Source organism: Solanum dulcamara, chromosome 10 (assembly GCF_947179165.1).
Source record: "Solanum dulcamara chromosome 10, daSolDulc1.2, whole genome shotgun sequence".
Taxonomy (NCBI): domain Eukaryota; kingdom Viridiplantae; phylum Streptophyta; class Magnoliopsida; order Solanales; family Solanaceae; genus Solanum; species Solanum dulcamara.
Genome location: NC_077246.1, coordinates 52122813 through 52138257, shown reverse-complemented (window position 1 = coordinate 52138257; position 15445 = coordinate 52122813). Strand labels below are relative to the sequence as shown.

General features: G+C 37.5%; 1 pseudogene; it reads right to left on the bottom strand.

The window, feature by feature from the left end:
• Positions 1-5486: 5486 nt before the first annotated feature.
• Positions 5487-5606, bottom strand: LOC129871789 (5S ribosomal RNA; annotated as a pseudogene).
• Between the last annotated feature and the right edge of the window lie 9839 nt (positions 5607-15445).

The window sequence follows — 15445 nt, the reverse complement described above, 5'->3', positions numbered from 1 at the left end:
ACCTGCTTGGGGTCAAGTAAGTGACCCACCTGCTTGGGAGAGGTGGGCCCCACTGCCACATGGCAGCCCCACCTTGCTTGCATGGACGGTGGCCCAATAGGGGATGGACACATGTCCCCCTAAGGGGATGACATGTGTCACCTCTTGGGACCATCAATATATGTGTCTATGTAACTTATACATCAGTTCCTACACTTAAACATCAGCCAAAGATCAAGAAATCAAACCCTAATCCTAGAGAGAAAATGTGACGGCTTGGGAGAAAAATAAGGTAAGTCCTAATTTTGTTCCGTAAATTAATTATCTAGCATATACCATGATTATATGGAGGTATTATTAGTATAAAATCATGGCTTGGTGCAGCACAACTCGGACAACAAGCAGCCACGACGTTTAAATCACGCTAGAGAAGTTCTGAGGCGCAATTTTGGTGCGTTTTGGCCAATTTCGGATAAGGTAAGGTCTTATCTTCTAATTTGAAGTTTATGGTGTTTTTATAGGGTGTATTAAACACCTTATACTCTGCTGTAAGTTTAAGAAAAATTGTGGAAATGTTCGACGTTCGAAATGAACTAAATAGGAATCGTTATAGTTAAATTATAGTCGAAATGAGGCGTTGTACGTGTGGGGAATGCTGATGGTCATGTGGTGGTGTGTTGCAGGGAATAAAAGTTTCCTAAAGGATGTGGGGGATATGCTTTTTTCATCCACACAACCCCCCGCTTCGTACGGTTAAAGGTTTTGCAAAACGGAAACTAGAAACCTTATTTTGGTATCGTAGTTTCGAGCGAGTCATTTGGAGTTTATGTTGTATATTGTTGATGTGAATTGCTTAAACATATGCTGCAGGTTTTTTTTGTTGGTTGGCTATAGGTATTAGGAGTGAAATTGGAAATTCGGATAGGGAACATTATAGGGGAGGTGCTGCCCAATTTTTGTTAACGCCCGAACTAATTAAAGAACTAGTCGAGGAGACGAACAAGGAAATAAGTTCCATGAATACTAGGGTGTAACTTAAGGTGCTGGAAAGTCAAGGGTGGTTGATATTCGTACTATTTCTGTGTTGAATAGGTTCAAAGGAAGACGAGGCAAACTTGGAAATGAGTAACCCGTATGAGGTATGTGAAGCTTTCTCTTGGCATGTTTTTTGAATAAGTATGTAAAGCTGTCTTTCTTCCCTTTTGGCATGTATTAGCCTTAAGTAAATGGTATGTGAAATGAGGGGATAATTCCATTCCCATAACTCCAAGTACGCCTCATAACCCCTATCCACTTCTTAGTATTGGAACTTCTGTAAGAATTGAGTATTGCTTGTTAAGGCTTCTACGTGTCAAAAAGTAGTGTGTGGAAAGCTATCTTTCCCTTCTCTTGATATGTAATTTTTATGAAAATGAGAGTATGATGCCATATTTGTTCACCTATCCCCAGGATGGGCCAGATACGAAATATGTACAGGATGACCACATGTAGGGAGGTACAGACTATGTAGAGCTTACTCTTTTTTTTTCTGGCATATCTTAGTTGTAAGTGAAATATGATACGAGCTCCGGGGTAAATCCATTATTAAAAATCTCCTATTTACTTTTGAATATCAAACTCTTGTAATAGTTAAACTAGTTCCTTGGAAACTTGTATGTATTAAGGAGATAATGAATGTATAGGCTCCAAGTCTTAAAGACTATATGACACTAAGTGTTTTGATTCCATAAATGATTTGGCCCTATGTTAATACATGTCTAGGTTCCCCGAAATTACAATTGAGACATCCAATAATGGCATTTAGAGGACACTCAAGATGACTACATCACTACTCGGGTCCTTAGGCAAAAGCTTAACTTTCTTATTCTGTCGAGTCTCTGATATGATTTAAATTGTATATAGTTACTCACTACTATATTCGTGTATATTGTAACACTTCTTCGCCGAATCTCGGGTCGGTTATCAGATTCGTTCAATTCACTGCATTGTCCACCGCCCCTCACTAGAGGGACGGGTTATGTATGTATATATATGATAATGTGTTGTAATAAGGTGGTGATGGCACGGGGCCTATGATGGTTTTACAGATGTATTCACCGAATCCCTGGTAGGGCCGGCTATATGGTATAATTTGAACATGCATGCTTTTGTAATTCACAGAGTACATGTACATGTTTCTAATTTCATATTTTATCCCCTGCTCCTCTATTTCAGATATGCTTCTAGTTGTGCTATGTTATCTTTTACATACTCAGTATATATGTCCTACTGACCCCCTTCCTTCAGGGGGCTGCGTTTCATGCCCGCCGGTACAGATATAGGTTTTGGAAGTCCGTCAGCTTAGGATTCTGCTCAGCTCTCTTGGAAGAGGCTCCATTGTATTGAAGCCTAGTTTTTTGGTACTGACCACTGATGTATAAAATTGTTTTGTCTGTTCAGTAGTATGATGGGGGCCCTGTCCTGCCATATGTTATCGTTAATATTTTAGAGGTCTGCAGACATGTATATATGGGTTGTGCATGTCAGTTTGATTCAACTGGGTCTACATGATGTATGATATATGTTATTATGTTATGATAGCCTTGTTGGCTTGCATGCCCTTTCATGAGGTGATAAAAATAAAAGAGGCTTTAGGTTTATAAAAATTTTATCGCCCAATAGAGGTTTGATGCATGGCATTGTGTTGTTTGTAGTTCAGTTTGACTACACTTGGTTTATATGCATTGCATATCTATAGTTCACTTGACCACAGATGATAGATATGTATACGGGGTCTAAGTCGGGCCCAGTTGTGGCCTACGAGGTTGGGTTATGACAAAAATGGTATCAGAGCAGTTCATCCTTGGATTGTTTGTAGACCGTGTCTAGTAGAGTCTTGATTATCGATGTGTTGCGCGCCACATCCATCAACAGGAAGCTACAAGACATTTAGGATATTACCTTTCTTTCACATCTGAGATCGTGCTTTAGTTTCGAGTCATAGGAAAATTCTTTATACTAACCTTGTATCTTAACAGAAGGACAACACTAACAAAAGGAAGTAATTGACGACATGGGAAGTTATGAAGCACGCAGGTAAGTAAAGTAAAGACACAAAAGATATCTGCTGGGTAAGGTATTGACATATGATTGAAATGTAAAGTCAAAAACTAAAGGGAAAAGTAGATGGGAAAATGCAACAAATATAGTTTGAAGTTGGATATACAAGGTAAGTCCAGTATTTTTGTTTTATTATTGACGTTGAAAGCCTTGTGTGGCTACGATATGAGATGATATTGAAAGCCCTGTGTGGCTGTGATATAATACGGATATATATATATATATATATATATGTGTGTGTGTGTGTTGGCCCTGTGAGGTATTGTTGTTATTTTCTGTCTGCAGGTTGTGGGATAGTAAGAAGTGTAGAGGAAACTCTGTCGAAATTTTCCCAAAACAAGAAAAAGGAAATAAAACATAGCTTTATAACATGTGTTGGAAATTGATACCGAGTACCCATATTATGCCAAATTAAAGCTGTAAGAGGTTCTCTATGTCGTCAATAAGGGATACCCTTTTTACTTAGGGAAGTTTATTTCGGAGAAACAAAAGTCTGTCTAAGTAATACAGTTCAGTCCATAATATCTACAGCCGTAATTGTGCTGTAGAAAAAAAAGAGAAGCTCAGGTTGAAGGGTAAGATATCCAGTAATTGAGCTTCAATCATTTTGAAAGTACCAAGCCCCCAACTCCTAATTGTAAATTAGATAAGTTGTTCATAACTCGAGGATAAACTCAAAAGAAGACCAGGTAGGTCAAGTATTAAAAGAAGTACTGTGATGTTTAAGGGATTCTAGTTTCTTCCAACAATGGTTGGAAAATGGTTTACAATAACAGTTTATAGTCCTCCACCGACTAATTAGGGAAAGAGCTTCGAACAGAAGTACTTCAAAGAGATGTCAGGAACTAAATATGAGTATGAACTAAAAGGGGGGATATGTAAGTATGAATTGAACGGTGTGATACAATTATACAGGGATAAAGTAGGGCCACTTGTAAGGCGTACTTGGTATACGTTGACTAAGTTAAAAGCCTGTGTTGGCTACAAAGTAAGGGCAAGGGCTATAAGGTATAAAAGAGTAATGCGTGTACACAACATCGCCCCAAAAATAACAGAACTCTTAAGAGACAAAGATGACAAACTTAAGGAATAAATGGCGCAGCTTCCATTCATCCCATGAAATAAAGGATATAGGTTGGGAAAGCCACTAGTCCAAGAGAACCTTGGACAATGAATACCGAAATACAAATGTTGCCTAGTTAAAAGAAAATTTGGAACGGCTACAAGTGTATATTAACTTTTTATAAAGATAAGTAGAATGTGGCCTCAGACGAGTTGTTCCATGGGTCCCATTACTCAAGTACAGATTAATAGATAAGGTGTCGCACTATGTGTGGGAAGGCTCCTATCACCTTGTGATTTAGCCAAGGTTCCGTACATGGATAATCAGGTTGGCAAAAGAAAAGTGTAGAAAGATGGGGATATGATACAGTACCAAGTAGACTGGAGAAGGAGACTAGACGAATTTGAAACTGGGCATAGAGACATAGAGCAAGGTATAAGCGGATAAAGGTATAAGTACCTTCTAAAGGGGGAAGCAAGTGAGAAAAATGCAAAGGTAAGATAGAGGCAATTGATATGGCAACATATTTGAGATGGATGCTTAAACTTCAATAAGATCCTTTGTTGAACCAAGTTAGGAAGATCTGGAAGTCGTCAATAATTGGATAGAAGTCAGAATGCTATGCAAGATAGTGTTAAGAAGTTTTCAATAAGACCTTGAATGACGTAACGCTAGAAGGTGAATGCATTTGAAAAGAAATAGGTATAACAATAAAAGGATATGGAATAACTCAATAGATACTACGAAGGATAATAAAATCATGCTGGGTCAAAAGCCAAGATGTTGGCCATAGATTTGGTCGCAAATGATGTTGCGGTAGATAAATAACCAAGGAAAAAGGGAACACAAAACCTCCTATGATAGGGGATGAGAAAAGCAAAAAGTAAATAAGGAAAAAGACAGAAGTATAGCAAGATGGGACAAACAAGTTTCAATATGAGTAAGATGTGTACAATAGAATGAACCAGGAGATGGAAGGACTACGTCTACCTTCTTACAAGTTGCGTCAGAATGGTCGTGCAACCTAAAAATATAGATATATAAACATCAGGTTAAGTGAGTAAGTATAGTATAAAAGATATAGGGGCTCAATAATGACAATACAATTATGATATTTTGGATACCGTACCGAGAGATACGGGGATAGGTTAAGCTGAACTATAGGAATGGAATTAGTGATACGGAAAAAGTAAAACATGACACGGTTGGACCAAAGATCTAGCCTTATACCGGTTGCAAGATAACAGAGGAAAGGGAAAGGCAAACCATGAAGACTAGTGAGACGACGCTAAGGTAAATCTTGGGCTAAGTTGAGTTCCCCGCACGTTATTTCAAGGATTACAATGAAGCGCGACATAAAGACTTCCCAGAAAGGTTACCCATCCCAGTATTACTCTTTCCCAAACATGCTTAACTTTTAAATTCTGGTGGAATTTAGAGCATTAGTGCTGGTATGATCGCGCGAGATGGAAAAATCTGAACTAGCGGCGGAGAAACGACATGAGATTATGTACCCAGAGTACTATAAGTTACGTTGAGGGTATTGTAAAAAGGACTTAAGCAAGACAAGAAGGATTAGCTAATTGCTAACTGACAGCGCACTTGAATGCCACCGTTCTTCAACATAGTACCAGTTAATGGTAGGCAAACCACAGAATGGCTATAAGGGTCAGTGGGCGAGAGAATTTCGACAATACTTGGCAGCCAACTCTAAGGGGCCAGAGAAAAAAAAACCCAAAAGGGTAGGGTGCCAGTTAAAGTTTTGAAAAGAGTCGAGAAGGACTATATGAGGTTAAGGATTCCCAAATGATCAACGTCATTACAAACCTACTTTATACTCTGCGAAAGTAGGGTACTATACGGGTTATTGTGAGTAGGCTAATGAATCAGCCCATTTACTTTTAATCAAGACTACCTATGCAACTGAAGCTAGGTAAAGTTATAGGTCAAGGAGGTAGTAAGACTCCAGGAGGTTTCCCCAGTTATTATCTCAGATAGAGGGACTTCAACTATAATTAACGTTTGGAGATCAGTCCAAGAAGAGATCAGGAGCACAGACAGGTCTTCGTACCATATTTTTCCCTCGAGCTATTGAATAGAATGAGCATACTATTAAATACTAGAAGATATATTGCGAGCTTATATGGTTGGCTTTAAGAGTAACTGGATGATCGTCCACTACTTATTGAGTTTTCCTACAAGAATGGCTATATTCCAGTATCCAGATGGCCCCGTACAAGACATTATATGGCAGAGTGTGCAAGTACCCCTATTGGGGAAAAGACTAAAAGGCCTCGACATGATTAGGCAAGCTATTGGTTAGCAACCTAGAGTCGACAGAAGTGATATACATATAATCAACATCGACAGTCAGAGTTCCAATTAATGGTTAAGTGTTTGTGACAGGGTCATCCAGGAAGGGAGTAATAAGATTCGGCGAGAAAAGGAAACTTAGCCCAAAATACATCAAACCTTATCAAGTTACTTGTAAGATGGGAAAAGTTGCCTGTAAGTTAAACTTACCACCTGATTACAAAACTATACGCCGAATATGTCTAATACGGATACTTCACAATGTACTGGTGATCCACCTAGAGTGTGTCCTATAGAAGATGTACACGAAATGGAACCCTGTGAGGAATAACCTATAACCGTCTTAGAATGGCAAATTAGAAGGTTGCGAATAAGGACGTGACTTCCGTCAAAGTATTGTGGCAAAACAAAAACCAGAAAGAGGATGACCTGGAAGCTGAAGAGAACATGAAACACAAGTATTTGCACCTATTCCCAATGTCTACAAGTAACCCCAACTCCTGAAACTCATATATTAAGTACTTAGATGGGAGTATGTGTTATGGAAATAGCAAAGAATCTCCCTATACTCTGTATAAAGTTCTAAGGGAAGTTTTGTTTAACATTTGGGACGAATGTTTTAAAGGGGGGAAGGATGTTACATCCCACACTTTTGAACCTTGAAACATGTTCCTAGTCTTCTTGAAAGTGGCCATGAGACCCCTACTTTCCAGACACTATCAAATGACTCTAAGGAGGGGAGAATGTGATACCCCATAGTAGAGAAGGTTGGAAATAGAGACATAAGAATCCGGAAGGAATTGGAGGCCAAGTAATGAGTCGTAGGACTTAATTTACCTATGGAAGCTACTAACTTAGAAGTCTCACATACTTGAGCTACTTGAGAAAATACCAAGCTTACGTGGTAAGGATTACACGGGTTCTTAAAATAAGACGAGATTACAAACCCACAAGGAGGAGGAGAAGATGACACGTGGCAGCTAATAAAGACATGACACGTGGCAGTACCCCAAGAAAGTAGGTGACCCACCTGCTTGTGGTCAAGTAGGTGACCCACCTGCTTTCGTTCAAGTAGGTGACCCACCTACTTGGGGGAGGTGGGCCCCACTGCCATGCGGTAGCCCCACCTTGCTTGCATGGATACAGTGGCCCAATATGGGCTGGACATGAGTCCTCCTTAGGAGATGACACGTGTCACCTCTTGGGACCAACCATATGTGTATATGTAACTTATAGAGCAGTTCCTACACTTAAACATCAGCCAAAGATCAAGAAATCAAACCCTAATCCTAGAGAGAAAAATGTGACGGCTTTGGAGAAAAATAAGGTAAGTCCCAATTTCATTCTGTAAATTAATTATCTAGCATATACCATGATGACATGGAGGTATTAGTAGTATAAAATCATGGCTTGGTGAAGCACAAATCGAACAGCAAGCAGCCACAGCGTTTAAATCACGCTAGAGAAGTTCTGAGGCACAATTTTGGTGAGTTTTGGCCAATTTTGGGTAAGGTAATGTATTATATTCTAATTTGAAGTTTATGGTGTTGTTATAGGGTGTATTACACACCTTATAGGACGATGTAAGTTTAATAAAAATCGTGGAAATGTTCGACATTCGAAATAAACTAAATTAGAATCGTTATAGTTAAATTATAGTCTAAATGAGGCGTTGTACGTGTGGGGAATGCTGCTGGTCGTGTAGTGGTGTGTTTCAGGGAATACAATATTACTAAATAAGGTGGTGGAGCTTCTGTTTGCATCCACACGACCCCCAGCTTCGTACGGTTAAAGGTTTTGCAAAACGGAAACTAGAAACCTTATTTTGGTATCATAGTTTCGAGCGAGTCGTTTGGAGTTTATGTTGTATATTGTTGATGTGAATTGCTTAAAAATATGCTGCAGGTTTTTGTTTTTGGTTGGATGTAGGTATTAGGTGTGAAATTGGAAATTTGGATAGGGCACATTATAAGGGAGGTGTTGCCCAATTTTCGTTAACGCCCGAACTAATTAAAGAACTAGTCGAGGAGATGAACAAGGAAATAGGTTTCATGAATATTAGGGTGTAACTTAAGGTGCTGGAAAGTAAAGAGTGGCTGATATTGGTACTATTTCCATGTTGAATAGTTTCAAAGGACGACGAGGTGAACGTGGCAAAGAGTAACCCGTACGAGGTATGTGAAGCTTTCTCTTGGCATATTTTTGGAATAATTATGTAAATTTGTCTTTCTTCCCTTTTGGCATGTATTAGCCTTAAGTAAATGGTATGTGAAATGAGGATATAATTCCATTCCTAGAACTCCAAGTACGCCTCATAACCCTTATCCTCTGCTTAGTATTGAAACTTCTGTAAGAATTGAGTATTGCTTGTTAAGGCTTCTACGTGTCAAAAAGTAGTGTGTGGAAAGTATCTTTCCCTTATCTTGATATGTACTTTTTATGAAAATGAGACTATGATGCCATAGTTGTTCACCTAGCCCCAGAATAGGCCGGATACAAAATATATACCGGATGACCACATGAAGGGAGGTACAGACTATGTAGAGCTTACTGTTTTTTTTCTGGCATGTCTTAGTTGTAAGTGAAATATGATACGAGCTCCGAGGTAAATCCATTATTAAACATCTCTTATTTACCTTTGAATATCAAACTCTTGTAATAGTTGAACTAGTTCCCTGGAAACTTCTATGTATTAGGGAGATAATGAATGTACAGGCTCCAAGTCTTAAAGACTATATGACACCAAGTGTTTTGATTCCATAAATGATTTTGACCTATTTTAATACATGTATAGGGTCCCCAAGATTACAATTGAGACATCCCATAATGGCATTTAGAGGACACTCGAGATGACTACACCACTACTCGGGTCCTCAGGCAAAAGCTTAACTTTCTTATTCGGTTGAGTCTCCGATATGATTTAAATTGCATATAGTTACTCACTACTCTATTCAGGTATACTATAACTCTTCTTCGCCGAGTCCCGGGACGGTTATTAGATTCGTGCAATTCACTACATTATCCACCGCCCTTCACTATAAGGCCAGGTTATGTATGTATATATATATGATAATGTGTTATAATAAGGTGGTGATGGCATGGGGCCTATGATGGTTTTATAGATGTATTCACCGGATCCCTGGTAGGGCCGACTATATGGTATAATTTAAACATGCATACTTTTGTAATTCATAGAGTACAGGTACAGGTTTCTAATTTCATATTTTATCCCCTGCTTCTCTATTTCAGATATACTTCTAGTTGTATTATTTTATGTTTTACATACTCAGTACATATGTTGTATTGACCCCCTTCCTTTGGGGGGCTGCGTTTTATGCTCGCAGGTTCAGATACAGGTTTTGGGAGTTTGTCAGCTTAGAATTCCACTTAGCTCAACTGGAAGAGGCTCTATTGTATCGGAGCCTAGTTTTTTGGTACTGGCCACTGATGTATAAAATTATTTTATCTATTTAGGGGTACGGTGGGGGCTCTTTCCCACCATATATTGTCGTTAATATTTTAGAGGTCTATAGACATATATATGTGGGTTGTGCATGTCAGTTTGATTCAGCTGGGTCTACATGATGTATGATATATGTTATTATGTTATGGAAGCCTTTTCGGCTTGCATGCCCTTTCATGAGGTGATACAAATGAAAGAGGCTACAGGTTTATAAAAATGTTATCGCCCAATAGGGCTCTAATGCATGACATTGTGTTGTTTGTAGTCCGGTTTGACTATACTTGATTTATATGAATTGCATGTCTATAGTTTGACTTGACCACAACTGATAGATATGTATACGGGGGTCCAAGTTGGGCCCTAGTTGCAGTCTATGGGGTTGGGTCGTAACAGTTATGGTGATATATCAATTCATTCCTACTCTAGCGTATTCCTCAAATTTAATTTTACAATTTCCTATTGATGTATTATACACTTCAGATAGATTCACACCTATGTTCAGTTCCATGAATTCATGATAGGCTCTAAAGGGCTAGATAAACCATGTTCTACCATGAATATTCTCAGATTAGATTTCCTAAATGAATTATGCGTATGATCTTTCACTCTAAGCCTTCTAGTGATCCTTTCTGATAGTAATATTGATGATAGTAGATGAGTTATGGAAGGTGGGAGAGAGTGGGTGTTCCTTATTGTGATACTTGTGGTATGCTTAGTCCATTTAAGGTTATAGACATGGATGAAAAGAGAGAGGGGCTCTTGTTGTGTGCAATAGATAGGTAAAAGTATATTGGTGTGCCCCTTTGGTAGGATTTGATGTAAATGTAGATGTAGAGATACTAAGGTAGAGATGAAGATTCTCAAGAGATTAGAATTGTAGGCTTGAATGAGTCGTTGTCCTTATGTGAGTGATTGCAGTAGGCTAGTGATGTCCTCTTGTAAAGTATTCCAGTAAGTGTATTGGGATGGTTATAGAACTAGGCTTGAATGTGGTATTAAGGGCATGTGGATGAATGCATGATGCATTAGGTGGTTCTTGATTTGGATGCGAGGTTGGTTGGATGTAATGGAAAGGAGTAGTGCTATTGAGATGAGGTTCTGTATAGAGGTATAGAACATGAAACTTGTGTTCTAGATTAGCATAATTATATTATGTGTAGTACCCTGTGATAGGATTAGTCTTGAATATAATAAGAGCATGCAGTTAGACTTGGAGTCCTAGGCCTTGGTGAAAGTAGTCATATGTATCCTTGTGGGAGTTATGAGTTGCAGCCGAGAAAGAGTTGCATGTAGAAAGAAGATTATTTAAGATCGAAAGCTATTGGTCATGTCTCTTAATTCATATTGGCCATACTCTTATATTAGTCTCATAAGCCTCTTCCTGAAGATATGAGAAATTTTGGTGAAAACATTGAAGATTATGGCCCTTATCACATTTTTGCTTCAGTGTCGATGTTGAAGGTAATGTTCCTATTCCTATCTATGAGATAGTACCTTCTTGAGTTTGAGTAATTGAGTGAGTTATTCGCGAGTTTGGGTCTTTGAGTTCTTGCATTGCATTCATGCCTTCCAAAGATGATATTGATGGTAATATTCCTTTTTCCTATATTAGAGTTGATATTTATACCGAGTATAAGTATATGATGAGTATTGTTTAGTCCGAGTAATGATGGATTGATTGTTTGAGTGTTTGAGTATATGAGTTATTAAGGACAACTAATCCTAAGGGGGACACATTGTAACACCGCAAATTTTTTTAAGCTAAGACCGAGCCATCCTTCACATGTGTATGGGGTTGTACCAGATGATTCATAATTGTGTGCATTTGTAGAGGTTAATTCCTTAGTGTGAGAATAGATTTGGAGATAAATTAAGGTCATAAGAATCCTCTAGCACAAAGTCGAGTTGAAAGCTTCCTTACCGATTGGGTTTCGGTAAAAAGATTTTACTTAGGTCAAATTAAAACGATCATATATCCTAGAATATAAAGAATTACATGCCCTATGACCTATAAAATGAAAGGTCTTTGAGTCCTCTTTTCAACTCTACTATTTTTTTCTCATTTACAGTTTGGAGTAAAAATTTATGACCGTTTTACTAGATGCTGCAAGATCACAAATAGTTACGACTCAACTCTATGACTAGTAGAGTTTTCTAAGAGTCGTAGAAGTCAAATTCTCTGAAAAATCCTGCATATCTTCCAGGGCTATTTTAAGTCATTTTTGAGTTTTTAAACTGAGTATATCATCCAACTAACTTGTCTTCCTGTCATATTCATAATCCAAACAAACTAGTCTAAAAAAACTCTCTCAAAACTAACCTAGGGTTCCTCTTCTTCATCAAGAACCCTAAGGCTTTTAAGTCAAAAATTCAAGAATCAAAGAGAATCCCTTCACCCAAGGTTTTCCCAAGTTCTTCCACTCTATAAACCTTATAAAAGAGTTTTTTTTCTCGAGATCAAGCATCGAGGTTCCAAGATTAAAGGTTTTCACCAAGAAAGTTATTTTTTTTGTTTTGACTGTAATATCAATCTTCCAAGTATGTAAGGCTGATCATAGAGTTGGATTAAGTTCATCCACGTGCCCTACATCTAAATTCTATCATTAAAGAGTTGAGTTGAGTCTAACCTAGTATCTTGAATTCCGAATGAGTTAATTCTTTTTCTATTGAGTTTTATATAGTTATGCATTGAGATTATTGTTGTTTTGTATCTCTCAATTGATTGGAATTTTTATTTATGGCTACTTTCCCATGAAATCTACTTGATTTGATACTCATGAATTTTACATGCATATTTTGAGTAAATATGATGACTTTTATGCATTGATGAAGAGAGAAATTTGAAATATATATATATATTATTGAGTCTGAATAAGTATGAGTGCCAAGCATGATTGATGTAATTTAAGAAAGAGTTTTGATGAGATGTGAATGATTTTGAAAACATATTTTACTGAAAGAACTTGATTATTTTTAGCATGTGTCTGAAAAGTTTTTAAAAGTATTATTATTTAAACCTAAGTATTTTGAGTACACATGATTTTTTTTTGAGATAGAGTTTTGATTGGATGAAAATGAGTTTAAAAGCATGTTTTAAATGAAAGGGTTCGATGATTGAGATGAGATTGAGTTTGATTAGAGTCCAATGTGACTAGATGAGATGACTTGCATACATTGATTGATTTAACTTATGACCATATTGAGTCTTGTGAGGAGTACTGAGCACTGAATTGGGTAAAACTATGTACCAACTCGAATCCCATAAGTTACATAGCCAGCATAGGATAGAGGTTTAACCTCTTGTGTCCCAAAAGAGGACTTGATTGATTGTGGATCTAATGATAGTGATTCGTCGCTTAACTTGTCAAAGTATTAGACGGATGTGGCAACAACATCGCTTTGTTATACATCACCGTATCATAGGTGATAGTTGTCTCTTAGATAAACTCCCAAATAGGATATGATTATGCATGATATGATTGGTTTGATTGAGATTGTAGATGATTGAGTCGATTTGAAAACCATTGCTAAATTCTAATTTGCATACCTATTGAGTTGAGTCCTTTGAGTAATTATTGAGTCGAGTTGAGAATTGTCGATCGCTTCTTTTTTAAGTTGTATTACATAGTAGTACATTACATGTACTGACGCCATTTGGCCCGTATCATTTCATGATGTCGATACATGTGCTAGAGAGCATCAACAAGTGCTTTGTTGAGGATCTTTCCCTTTTTGATAGTGGTGAGACTTTCTTGCTTCAGGAGGAATCACATTTATTTCAGTCATTACTTATGAGTAGTTTCTTTTTAGGTAGCCGTGGGCTTGTATCGACATCTTCTTCACTCAACTGATAGAGTCTTCATAGACTTAGATTGCATAGATTGGAGTTGATGTCTCACTTGAGTCTGTTTTGAAAACTATATTTTTATAGATGAGATTTACTTATATAAGATTGTTATTTAAAATATTCTTTCTTTTGAGTTACATTAAGTCTTCTGCTAATGTGATTGAATGGTCTTTGAGTGCCAGTCACGCCTAGGGTACCTTCTCAGGGTGTGACAATAATAACTGGCTAAGCCCAAGAAACTTCGAATATCCTTCAAATATTGGAAGGAGACAGAGGTCTAGGCCAATTATTTATCGCTTCAATTTTCTTAGGATCAACCATAATCTTTCCCCGGAGATAATATGGCGAAGAAAAGCAACTGACCTCAATCAAAACTCACACTTGCTAAACTTAGAAAAGAACTGACTATCCTTGAGGACAAGCAACACAATCCTCAAGTGATCGGCATGCTCCTTTTCACTCTGATAATAGACCAAAATATCATCAATGAACATAATAACAAATATATCCAAGTATTGCTTCAACACCCTATTCATCGAATCCATAAACACTGCAGGAGTATTCGTTAGTCTGAAAGATATAATAGATAATTCAAAGTGACCATAAAAGGTGTCTTTGGAATGCCACATTTCCTTACTCAAAGTTGAATATAACCCGATAGAAGATCAATCTTTGAAAAGTAAGTTGATAGAAAAAGTCATCAATACTCTGAATAAGAAACTTATTTTTAATCGTGACCTTGTTCAACTGTTGGTATTCAAAACACATTCAAAGAGAACCATCCTTCTTTTGGACAAAGAGAACCTAAGCATCCCATGGAGAGATACTCGGTCTAATGAAGCCGTTATCCAATAAATTTTTCAGCTGATCCTTTAACTCTTTAAGTTTTGTTGGGGCCATTCTGTAAGGAGGAATAGAGATAGATTGGGTATCAGGGAGAAGATTGATCCATAGTCTATTTCCCTTTATAGAGGGATACCGGGGAGATCATCGGAGAAAATTTCTGAAAAATTCATTAACAACCAAAACTGACTAAAGCATAGGATCTTCGGAATTCTTATCTCTAACCTAGACTAGATGATAGGTATAACTTTTGGAAATCATTTTTCGAGCTATAAGATAGGAGATGAATTGAACATTAAACACAAAATTACTACTTTTCCATTCTAGGACTGGCTTATTAGGAAATTAAATTTTGATCACACGGGTTTTAAAACATATAGAAGCATAACATGCATGAAGACAATCCATACCAAGAATGACATCAAAAATCTGTCATATCAAAAACTACGAGATGAACTGAGGTAATTTTATGAAAAACTAAAATCAGGCAATTTTGATAGACTCCTTTAGCCATAGCTGAATCACCAATAAGAGTATATGTCGAAAAGATCTCTGGCAAAATCTCGGTACTGACAATGAATTTCATAGAAAGATAAGTAGTAACAAATGATAAAGTAGCACCCGGATCTAACAATGCATAATCATCAAAGTCAGAAACTTTAAACATACCAATCACAACATCGGGCAAATCCTATAACTCCTAACGAGTTTCAACATACTAATCACAACACCACCCGAGGTAGTACCACGCTGAGTCGAATGGCCTGTAGCTTGAGTTTGAGCCTGAATCTAGCACCACTCCTATAATTCTTTACTTGGTGACCCAACTTACCAACCT